Raw genomic sequence first — 12,454 nt, 5'->3', positions numbered from 1 at the left:
ATAGGAAGATGTCAAATAAAGGGGGAGAAGAGTGAGGGTACCCAAAGTGTAGATCTCGTTGTCCCAATCTCCCCCTCTACTGTTATTGGACACAGCCTCAATACCCACAAACTGTAGAACTGTGGAGATACCCTGATGTTGATTATGGATGTGGTTGGCAACGGGGGTGTCACAGTGATTACGGATATCACCGAGGTGTTCTAATACTCTATGCCTTAGTTGTCGTTTAGTTTTCCCGATGTATTTATTCTTGCAGAAACAAATGATCTGATACACAACACCCATTGTTCTACAGTTAATAAATTGACGGATATTGAAACTATGTGTATCATTCCAATTATTAAAGGTCTTTGTAGGTGTACACGAAGAACAGGCTCTACATTTGTTGCATTTGAAGAACCCAGCAGATCTACACTACCGACACACTTTATTAAAGTGTGGCCGGTACCGCAAGCCGGGAGATTTCCCGGCTTGCTTGTGGCTGCCCCTCGGCGTGCCGCGCGTCATAGACGCGCGGTCACGCGTCTTCGGGAGCCTGCGCCCCCTGCACGCGCGTCCAGGGCTCCCCGAGGGAGCCCTGGTGTCCCGCGATCTGCGGGACGGCGGCAGGGGGTTCCGGGGGACCCGGCGGACCCGGTAGCGGTAGGGAAAGCGCCCCGATTGGAGGGCGCTCTTCCGCTGCTTCGGCGCGCGCCCGTCACACTCGGGCGCGCGCCAGGCTACTGCTGCAGCCAAGAACGGGCAAATGCTCGAATAAACTTGGCCGCAGCAGTATTAGCCAGTCAAGTACCGGCAGGGTTTTTTTGATAATGGCTGTGGACCAGTAGATCACGAATACTGGTGGCTCTTCTACTGACTAACGTCGCCCTATCATTAAGTATCTCCCTCAGGTCAATATCCTCGCGGAGTACATGCCAGTATTTATTCAAAATGTTGGTAATAGCAGGTCATTGGTTGTTAAACGTGCCTATGAAACATATCACCTGTTTTTCATTTGTTGGTGTCGCCCTCTCATCCAAAAGTGTATTCTTGTCAGTCAATCTAGCTCGTTGGTAAGCCCTTTTAATGGCCCTATTGCTGTACCCCCTAGCTCTGAATCTCAGCTTCATGGCAACAGCCTGGGTCTCGAAGTCCACATTAGATGAACAGTTCCTCCTCAAGCGTAAAAACTGACCCACGGGTATACCCCTAATTTGGTGTTTCAGGTGGTGGCTATCAGCTCTGAGGAGGCTGTTTGTAGCAGTGGACTTGCGATGTAAAGACGTAGCTAAGGTTCCCTGGGGGGACCTAGAAACCATGAGGTCAAGGAACGTGATGCTCATGTGATTAACCTCAGAAGTAAGTCTGAGGTTGAGGGAATTGATGTTAAGCTCACCAATGAACTCATCAAGGAGCGTCTTGGCCCCCCTCCACAGGACAAAAATATCGTCAATATACCTCATCCACAAAATTATGTGTGAGGCATACCGACAATACCGCTCCTGGAAGACCACCTCTGCCTCCCACCAGCCTAAATAAAGGTTGGCATATGTGGGTGCACAGGTGGTCCCCATGGCCATACCATGGAGTTGATGGCAAGAATGAATCGTAATAGATCCAAAACGAGTATGTTATGGTTACTAAACTCACAAGTTCGTTTACTGAGGTAATACTCGACAGCCTCGATGCCTCTATCATGTATTATGGAAGTGTATAATGATTCTACATCCAGGCTGACGAGTAACGTATCATCATCAATTGATACCTCCCTGAGTCTGTTCAAAGCGTCTTTCGTGTCCCTTAGGTATGAGGGCAATGAAACCACAAAAGGGCGAGGCACTCTGTCCACATAAACACTACATTGTTCAGTTAAGTTAGAAATGCCCAAAACAATGGGGCGTCCAGGCGGTGCTTCGAGACTCTTATGCACCTTGGGGAGAGAATAGAAAGTGGCCACCCTCGAGATCTTATTGAGGAGTGCCGCACTTTCTTTCACGGAAAGGACTTTGGTGTAAACGCCCTGATCTAAAATCATTTTCAGGTCGCGTAAATAAATGTTAGTAGGATCAGTTCTCAAAATTGCATAACAGTCACGGTCAGACAACAGGCACAGATTCTCTTTAACATAATCCGTGGTGTTCATTATCATGATGTTGCCCCCTTTGTCCGAGGGCTTGATCGTGATAGAGGTGTTGTTCTTTAACTCTAGCAACGCTTGTCTTTCAGAGCTGTTCAAATTGGTCAGAGATGGTCTTGGCCTAAGGCGTTCTAAGTCAGCAGTGAGTAGGCCAATAAAAGTAGCTACTTTCGAGCATGTCTCAAGGGCAGGTGTAAATCTTCATTTAGGTTTCAACGTGGTAAACGGACCTTCACCAAGTGTCCTTAGAGACTCCTCTTCTAAAGCTGCTGAGTTATCGATGTTTTCTAGATATTGGTCATCAAAGTCTTCCGGCCCAACTGCCCTAAGCTGATTTTGGGCCCTTCTCTTAAAGAATTTGTGCAACAACAATTTACGACCAAACAGGTACGTGTCTTTGATCCAGTCAAATCTGCAGAAGTCCTCAGTAAGTGAGAAAGAAAGTCCCTTATCCAGGACAGCCATCTGACCATTACTGAGGACCACATTCGACAAATTCACAACCTGACTAAAGTCATCAGTGGCGACTATTGATGACGTTGGCGAGATCGTCTCCTTAGTCCCCCCTGTAGCTCCAGGTGTCTCTGTCTCGCAACCCACCCCATCTGGCCTCTTCTGGTCTTACTCGGTCTTGAGGTGGTGGGTAGCGAGGGTCCTGGTCTAAAAAAACAACCCTAGAAGGTTCGACTGCTCCCAAATCTCTTCTCTCGCCACCGTCACTCTCCTCATTGGAAGTATCTCAATCAGTCGAGGACTCTTGGTGGCGAAAGCGAACTTTTTTATTCTCCTTTTTTTGTTTGTATATTTTACCTTCTTTAAAATCCTTAGAGTCCCAGATATATTTGCGCTGTTTCCTTTCCTTAAGTTCACGTGTAAATTTACCTATTGTCTCTTCTAGTTTATTTTCTAAACTGATGGATTCGGAATTACCTCTCCATTTATCTGCATCATTACGTTTTGCTGCCAATTCTGCATTAACTTACAGAATTCATTACAATTTTGAATAGCAATTCATTGAATCTCAAGCTAACTTCACAGTCAAACATAAAAAGTATCACTTTTTTAGATCTATTAATTGAGAAAGATACTAACTATGAGATACAAACATCAGTTTACAGTAAGAAACCCTCAAAAAACAGCCTCTTATCTGCAATGGGTCAACATCCTAGGTTATTGATTAAAGGCATCCCAACTGTTCCACTATCCAAGAATACAAGAAGCAATCAGATAATTTAAGAACAAAGTTTCTTGAAAGGGGAAACAGGCCCAAATATTTAAAAAGAGCTTATAATAGGGTAAAAAATAGCAATAGGGATGACCTTCTATCTGTCAATACTAGACCAGCAGATACGCTGTATTAGTACTGCTGCGGCAGCTTTTATTCTAACAAATCGCCATTTTTTCCCTGGCTTTTTCCTGGAATGCGACGCTCTTCACCTGGCGCATGCCGCGTTCATTTTGTGTTCCCAGCCACGGGTCATGCGCGGCTGACGCGCAGTTGATGCGTTTATTGAGAATGGTTCGGATTTAATAGGTTGCAATTCTTTGCGTGTCCGCCAGATGGCAGATATTCATGAATTGTAATGCGCATGCGCTTCAGTAATGTGTCGAGTTGCAGGTGTTTCGTTTAAAAAAGATTCCACAGTGTGCTATTGTAACTTGGCCTTGAGACTGAAGGAAGAGGTTGCAAAAATGTATCGATTTAGGCTTTTCATATTAAAGAAAGACAAATACCAGTTTCGGTTACAGTATTCTCCAGAGACCCGCCCGCCATGAGTGTTCAAGTGCAGGCCGCTTTCCAAAAACCCGACAGAAGATACGCGTATTTGATATGGGCCGCGATTAATGCAACAGAGGATAAGAGGGCAACAGTTGTTCAAATTTATCAGTATTTTATCGAAAACTATGACTTTTATAAATTTTCGCCAACTCCTCATACGTGGAAGCGTGCAATAAGGAAAAGATTATGTAAAAACCCTGTTTTTATCGTATTGAGCCACATTTGTTGGAGGGTATTGGTGTGTATCACCGGCTTTTTCCTGTATCTATGATCATGATGATGGCAAAAGGCGAAGGGTCGTGTTAAAACCAACTAAGAAACGACAGTCGCTGCCAAGCAATGCACCAGCACCGGCTTCCAATGACGGTCCCGCCGTCAGTGAAAACCCTGAGCCTGAGCCGGATTTCGCGTGCAGTTTCGATCAAGCTTGCATGTACCTAAGCAATTTCCAGCCTCATCAGCTGGCTACAGGTGGACTAGTCCCGCTGCAAACTATCGACGTGGATGATCAAGAACACTGGACTGGCAGTGGACTGGCACTGACGCCAGCTGAATGGGAAATTCTATGTTGAGTATTGCTGCCATATTATTTTCTGTGTTTTTTTATTTTGACAATACAATATCAATATCGGTGCGATTCAAAAGTCAAGCGATTCTCCTGTAAGCAATATCATTGGCTGAGAGGCTTCTACAGTACTGCAGATACTGAACAATTGGTGGAATGCTAGGCCTATGTGCATTGGAGCCTTCTTGAAATGCATATGCGTGTCATCGCATCAACGGTAGGCACATGCGCATGTGAACAGGAGACGCCCCCCCGAGAAAATTATTGGTGGACTGGCTGGGAACTTCTTTAGGGGGCTAACCATTACAGTAAAACTTTTCTTTTTGTTTTTCCTCAGAAAAGAAAACGGCTAATGGAGGGATTTCGATGGATAATATCGCTTTGTGTAACAATGCCTACACATTGCTGAATCGGATTTAAAAACCCACGTACCGGAGTCTACAGTTTAGTTGCCGTTGTTATTGATTAGGATAGAATACTGTACCTGAAACAGTATACTGATGTTTTCCGGCCGTACAGTATACTGTACAATACTTTTTTATATACAGTACAGTATACTGTGTAATAAACCCGAAAAAAATAAAACTATGCATTTATTCTACATGTATCACATACATTATGTGTCTTCTACAGTATACAGTGCCAGTACATACAGTACAGTACAGTTTGTGTCTTCTATTTTTTTTATACTCTTATACTGAGCATGCCTACAGTATACAGTGCTGTTTGCCTCGTCATTCTAGAAACACTTTATTTTGTTACAGTAGCAAAGGAGCAAATGGAACAATGTAAGACAAATCAACATGTTCTTTTATTGGTGGAGTAAGTACAAAAACATTTATTTACAAATACTGTACAATGTAGAAACATTTTCTGTGCACAGCAATTCAAAACATCAACAGGTGTATGGTTTACTGCTACATGTGTGAAAACATTTACAGTATGTCAGTCAGTATGGTTTACAGTCACATGTTTTAAAAACAAGTTCTTTATTCATAAAATAAGCAAAACGCAACATCTCCTTTATTAAAGAACGACAAGGCAAAACATATACTGTACAGTGGGATGGTGTGCAAAACAGTCTGCACCAGTACAGTCCTCGAGGGCAGCAAACAGGGCAGGTTTTCAGGACAACCTTGAAAACCGTGCCTGTTTGCGGCCCCCAGGGACTGGAATTGTGCATGTCCTGAGTGTGTGGATAGCAAGTTAAAACATTTCTGTATAAATACAAGTAAAAAAACACACAACATCTCCTTTATTTAAGTACAGCAGGTCAAATCATGTACAGTACAATACAGTTCAGCACAACAGTATGGTCTTACAGAAAGTCCTCCGCATTGTCCGTCCATGGCCGATTCCTTGCATGGCGCAAAACGCCATTAATGCAGTATCGAACGCCTTTCATGACAGGATCTGTAATTGGATAAAAGCGCCGCATTTCATCCCGAATGTTCTTAAATTGGCAGGAAGCGCCTTTTTTACATGATTTCCGTCGTAGTTCACTTTGAAGGCCCAGTCGCAGTACAACGAGTAGGGAACATGGTGCTTAAAAAGTAACAAGGCATTCTTGTGGGGTGCACCAGCACTCTTCACCCTATACTTCTCCCTGAGCGCCGGGGCAAATCGCACAGGGTGATGTCGGGCACCGTATCGATGCGAGCGACTAAAGGTCTTTTGGCAGCAGGTGTGCTTGCGGCGACGGGCGATGTTAGGTTGTCTGGGAGGAAGCTTTCCTCCGGTCTTGGTCGCCGTGCTGTCTCCTGGCGTGGTCTTGATGGGGTTGTCATGTCCTCCTCAACGGCATACATGTACACCACATCTTCTGGTGGAGGGGGTGCGCTTGGTGACGGAAGGGGGTCGAAGGTCCCATTCATCACATCCATGTCACCCCCCTGCTCCAGCGTCGGGGAAACATGGGCATTAACACCAAGCAAATAATGTATGCCTGCTATGTCAGCCTCTATCTTCTCCATCCGTCGATCCATCCTTTGATCCATATGTATCATCCGTTGATCCATTTGTAGCATCCGTTGCTCCACCTTTAGCATTGTCTCCAGAAGCAGATCTATCTTTGCTAGCACAATAGAATTCTCGGGGAGATCCACACTTATCCCATTCAGCATCCCGTCTAACGAGCTGCTTCTTGTACATGGTGTGTGAACATCTAGGGGGATGGGTGCAACGGACGATGAGATGGGGGTTCCATGGAGAGAAGCGGCAGCGACATCGAAGAAGAGTGGAGGAGGTGACCTGTGGATATCCGGTAGAGGAGAAGCGGCAGCGTCGTCGAAGAGGGATGGAGAAAGTGACCTTTGGATTTCCGGGCGAGAAGCAGAGTCGTCTAAGAGCAAAGGAGAAAGTGACCCGTGGATTTCAGAGGCAGCGTCGTTGGATAGAACTGGAGAAGATAGCCTGTGGGTTTCCATGAGGGCGGCAGCAGCGTCAAGGATGAGGGGTGGAGAAGACTGGCTGAAGCGGCGGCAGAGTCGTCGAAGCGTATGTGAGGAAATGGTCTGCGGGTTCGATGGGTTGGCTGTCAATCGTTTTGCGTCGAGAGTTATCACCGTATATCTTCTTGACATAATAAGGCTGACGTCTATGAAAACCCTTAGCCTTTGGGGTCAGCAGAAGGTTTTCTTTATTGGCCTTAGCCTGTCGCTTTTGCCTTGGCATGGAAACGGCAACCGCCTTTCGCTTTTTCTGCTTGACACTTGAGGCGAGTGGGTTCCTGCGTCCGTAGAATCGGGGTTGATCCATGGAAGCAGGTTGCACAATGCAGTATCTGGACAAGGGCAAGTTCAGATAAAGATCATTGAGTGGTGGGCTATGCAAAGTGTGTAACCTTTTATGCATGGCGACGAAGTACAGGTGTTGAAAGTGGGCGTACTCTAATGTGAGTCATTACCGTATAAATACACCATCCATTTTGTGGATTCACTGCACATTGAATACACATCGACTAAACATCGAATATACATTCTTGTGTTTGTATTTCTTTCTACTCACAGCAATGCCTGTTAAAAAAATTTCCAAGGAGATCAGCATGCGAATTAAGGACATGTACACAAGCGGACACCGAATTGCTGCTATCCAACGCTGGTTAGCTTCTTCTGGCATCGTTGTGCAAGCAACCACCGTGAGCTATCATGCACATGGAAAAAACAGAGAGCGCAAAAGGGCACCAAGGGTAACTAACGCGTAAGTATATTTATACAACTTTAAAATAAAATTAATTTTAATTTAAATCTAATAATTTTGTTATTTCTGTTGATTTATATTACAACAGTATATATATTTTGTATATTTATATTACAACATTATATATATATATTGTATAATTATATTTATATCAGTACAGTATATATATATTTTGTATATTTATATTTATATTACAACAGTATATATATTTTGTATATATATAGTACAACAGTATATATATTTTGTATATTTATATTTATATATAAATTTTATATTGCTGCATATTAATAAAACAATATATTTTCTTTACATTGTAGGGAGACAACTCTTCTGGTGGACAAAATAAGTGAGGAGAATGATGAGAAGAGTGCATTAAGGGTCAAAAACACTTTGCAGGAAAAGCACAATCTGACTGTATCCGAGAGCAGCATAAAGAAGATTAGACACAGCATTGGATGGAAATATGGACATGTGAGGTTAGTACTGGACAGTACAGGAGGTAAAAGTGTTGTTTAGGAAACTGTACTGTACCGCTAAAATTATTTAGTCCTTGTCATTACAGAACGTACCCCATGATACGGGACGCAAACAAAATCAAAAGAGTGGTCCAGGCCCAGGCATGGATCAACAGTGGGGAGACTTTCCAGGATTGCATCTTCACATCTACCAGCCTCAGTATGTCTCAAACTCTATTCATATATCTCCATCTCTCCTTTCTTCACCACTTCTCAGTTCACATGAACTCCTTTCTTACCTGCGTCCTCTGACACCACACAGCTATATCCCCTGCACTAAAAAACACCCCTACAAATCCTCCTCTCACATCCTCTTTCTATCCATGCTTCTCCTCCTTGCTTCTGGGGATATCTCTCCCAAACCTGGTCCCTGTCTTATTTCAACTTGCTCTCGTCCTCGCCTCCCACATGCAACTTCTACTCCTTCTGGTGTCAACCCCTCCAACCTCAAACCCATCCCCTGCCACCCTCCCTCCTCTCTCCCTTTCTCCTGTGCCCTTTGTAACGCACGCTCTCTTTCTAACAAGTTCCTCTCTGTACATGACTTCTTTCTCTCTCACTCCCTTCTTCTCTTTGCTATAACTGAGACCTGGCTCACTCAGTCTGACTCTGCTCTGGAAGCTGCCCTCTCCTATGGTGGCCTTTCCTTCTCCCACACTCCGTGCCCTGATGGCAGGGGTGGAGGCGTGGGGCTCCTGCTCTCCTCTGTCTGCCATTACCGAACCCTTCCTATTCCCCCCTCTCTTGCTTTTCCCTCCTTTGAGGCTCACACTGTCCAGATCTTCTCTCCTCTCCCTGTTCATGTGGTGGTCATCTATCGCCCACCTACCTCTACTCATCCCCCTTCTGCCTTTCTCTCTCACTTTGAATCCTGGCTCTCTTTCTTTCTCTCCTCAGACTCCCCTGTTCTTCTCCTTTGGGACTTCAATTGCCACATTGATGACCCCTCTCTCTCTTGGGCTTCCCGCTTTCTTTCTCTTACCTCTTCTTTTGGCCTTCAACAGTGGACTGCAGCCAGCACCCACAAGGATGGCCACTACTTAGACCTGGTTTTCACTAAAAACTTCTCTCTCTCTGATTTCTCCATTTCCCCTTTTCCTCTCTCTGACCATCATCTCATCTCATTCTCTTTATCTCGCTTCTCCCCTTCTCCACCTCCATCTACCCCCAGTTCTGCAGAAACCTGCGCTCTATTCACTTACCTGACTTTGAGTCCACTTTACACTTCTCCCTCTCCTCTCTCAGCTCTGCTACAGACCCTGACAACCTGGTCAGAAAGTACAACTCTGTCTTGTCCTCGTCTCTTGATCTACATGCCCTGCTTTCTCTCTGCCGCCCTCGCCCTTCTAACCCTAGACCCTGGCTAAATTCCCACACGCGCATGCTGCGTTCCTCCACTCGTTCCTCTGAATGCCTCTGGAGGAAGTCTCACACTCTCGCAGACTTCCTTCACTACAAATTTATGCTATCCTGTTTCAACTCTGCCCTCTCGCAAGCTAAACAAGCCTACTTTTCTGCACTAATCAACATGCACAAGTCTAACCCACGCCGACTGTTCTCTGTCTTTGATACTCTACTCAAACCACCCTCAGCTGCCTCTCCTTCCTCCATCTCCGCTCAGGACTTTGCTGACTATTTTAAGGAAAAGGTGGAATCCATACGGCAGAACATCCCCTCTGTTTCTTCCCCCCATCCTACACCTCTTCCTAACTCTCCTCCTGCCTTCCTTGAGTCTTTTTCCACTGTCTCAGAGGAGGATGTGTCGCTGTTGATCGCCTCTTCTCCCTCTACCACTTGCCCTCTTGACCCCATTCCCTCCATCTCCTAAAACCTCTAGCTCCTACTATAATCCCTACGCTCACACACATTTTTAACTCCTCCCTCTGCTCTGGAACCTTTCCATCCTCCTTCAAACATGCAACAGTCATACCATTACTCAAAAACAGCAAGCTTGACCCTACCTGTCTTTCTAACTATCGACCTGTCTCCCTCCTGCCTTTTGCCTCTAAACTACTTGAACGTCTTGTATTCTCTCGCTTGCTCCATTTTCTCAACACCTATTCTCTCCTAGACCCTCTACAATCTGGCTTCCGCACTGCTCACTCCACCGAAACAGCCCTCACTAAAATAACTGACGACCTCCATGCTGCCAAAGACAGAGGTCATTACACTCTGCTCATATTACTCGACCTCTCTGCAGCATTTGACACAGTGGACCACCCTCTTCTCCTCCACATTCTCCATACTCTAGGTATTCGGAACAAAGCTCTATCCTGGATCTCATCCTACCTCTCCCATCGTACTTTTAGGGTCTCTTCTGCTAACACCTCCTCCTCCTCTATTGATCTCTATGTGGGGGTACCCCAGGGCTCTGTCCTGGGACTTCTTCTCTTTTCTCTGTACACACTCTCTCTAGGTGACCTAATAACATCTTTTGGGTTTAATTATCACCTCTATGCTGACGACACACAAATATACTTTTCAACACCTGACCTTACACCTGCTGTACAAACCAAAGTTTCTGAATGTCTCTCTGCTATATCATCCTGGATGGCCCTCCGACGCCTTAAACTCAACATGGCTAAAACAGAGCTCCTCATACTTCCTCCCAAAGCTGGCCCTACTACCTCCTTCCACATTACTGTTGGAACTACAATCATTCACCCAGTAGCCCAAGCACGCTGCCTAGGGGTGACGTTCGACTCCTCTCTCACATTCGCCCCTCACATTCAAAACATTTCTAAAACTTGTCGCTTTTTCCTCCGCAATATAACTAAGATTCGCCCTTTCCTCTGTTGTTCGACTGCTAAAACTATGACTCAGGCCCTCATTCTCTCCCGTCTTGATTACTGTAACCTCCTGCTCTCCGGCCTTCCTTCCTCTCACCTGTCTCCCCTACAATCTATCCTAAATGCTGCTGCCAGAATCACTCTACTCTTTCCTAGATCTGTCTCAGCATCCCCCCTCATGATATCCCTCTCCTGGCTTCTGATCAAATTCCGCATCTCATACTCCATTCTTCTCACTTTTAAAGCTTTACATTCTTCTGCCCCTCCTTACATCTCATCCCTAATTTCTCGGTATGCACCATCCAGACTCTTGGTTCTTCTCAAGGATTCTTCTTTCTACCCCCTTTGTATCTAAAGCCCTCTCCCGCCTTAAACCTTTTTCACTGACTGCCCCACACCTCTGGAATGCCCTTCCCCTCAGTACCCGACTAGCACCCTCTCTATCCACCTTTAAGACCCACCTTAAAACACACTTGCTTAAAGAAGCATATGAATAGCACTGTGGATCTTCTAAACACGATACATAAAGCTTGGCCCCCTGCAGACGCACTTACCAGAACTCCCTCCTACTGTCTCTGTACGTTCTCCCTACCTACCAATTAGACTGTAAGCTCCTCGGGGCAGGGACTCCTCTTCCGAAATGTTACTTTTATGTCTAAAGCACTTATTCCCATGATCTGTTATTTATATTATCTGTTATTTATTTGATTACCACATGTATTACTACTGTGAAGCGCTATGTACACTAATGGCACTATATAAATAAAGACATACAATACAATACAATACTGATGAGTCTACTGTGTCGCTGGAGAGATTTGCAAGCTATGCATTCCACAAAAAAGGCCGCATATCTTTGAAGCCGTGGCCAAAACACCCCGTGAAGCTGCATGTGTGGGGTGCCATCTCTAGGTGTGGACCAGAATGCATTGTCATCTTTGAAGGTAAAATATATCAAATATAATGTAGCCTTATGCACTGTACTTTACTAGTGTAACCTTACTGTAAGCACTGTACTGTATTAGTGTGCAGTTTTTGAGGACTTTTCTTTTCTTGCTATAGGAATAATGAATAAAGCTTTCTTCCAAGACAAAATTGTCCCTGAAATAGTGCAATATATCACACGCGAGTTCCCCAATGGTCACCGCTTCTACCAGGACAACGATCCGAAGCACACCGCGTCAACAGCGCATATCCTTGAGCGCGGTATCAACTGGGTGAAGATGCCAGCGGAGTAAGTGCAGTAGACCATGTCTCATTTTTTCCCCCCACTATTTTTACTGTGTACTGTATTTCTTAAACTAATTGTCCTTTTTTTCCAATGACAGATCGCCAGATTTCAATCCGATCGAAATGGTCTGGCATCAGCTAAAGGACCATATCCGGAAAGTGGCGAAACCCTCCAAAAAGGACGAGTTGTTGAAATGCATAATGAGTTTTTGGAACAATGTACTCACCGTGGAACGCTGCAATAAATATATAGACCATATT

The 12,454-nt window shown here is 45.0% G+C and overlaps 1 protein-coding gene across 4 annotated transcripts in view; it reads right to left on the bottom strand.

Moving 5' to 3' along the window:
- AMER3 (APC membrane recruitment protein 3) overlaps positions 1-12,454 on the bottom strand; it is a 116,295-nt gene that overhangs the window by 17,597 nt on the left and 86,244 nt on the right. The window lies entirely within an intron of this gene.

The sequence above is a fragment of the Ascaphus truei genome, chromosome 14 (assembly GCF_040206685.1).
Source record: "Ascaphus truei isolate aAscTru1 chromosome 14, aAscTru1.hap1, whole genome shotgun sequence".
NCBI classification, from domain to species: domain Eukaryota; kingdom Metazoa; phylum Chordata; class Amphibia; order Anura; family Ascaphidae; genus Ascaphus; species Ascaphus truei.
This window is presented reverse-complemented; position numbering and strand designations above follow the sequence as displayed.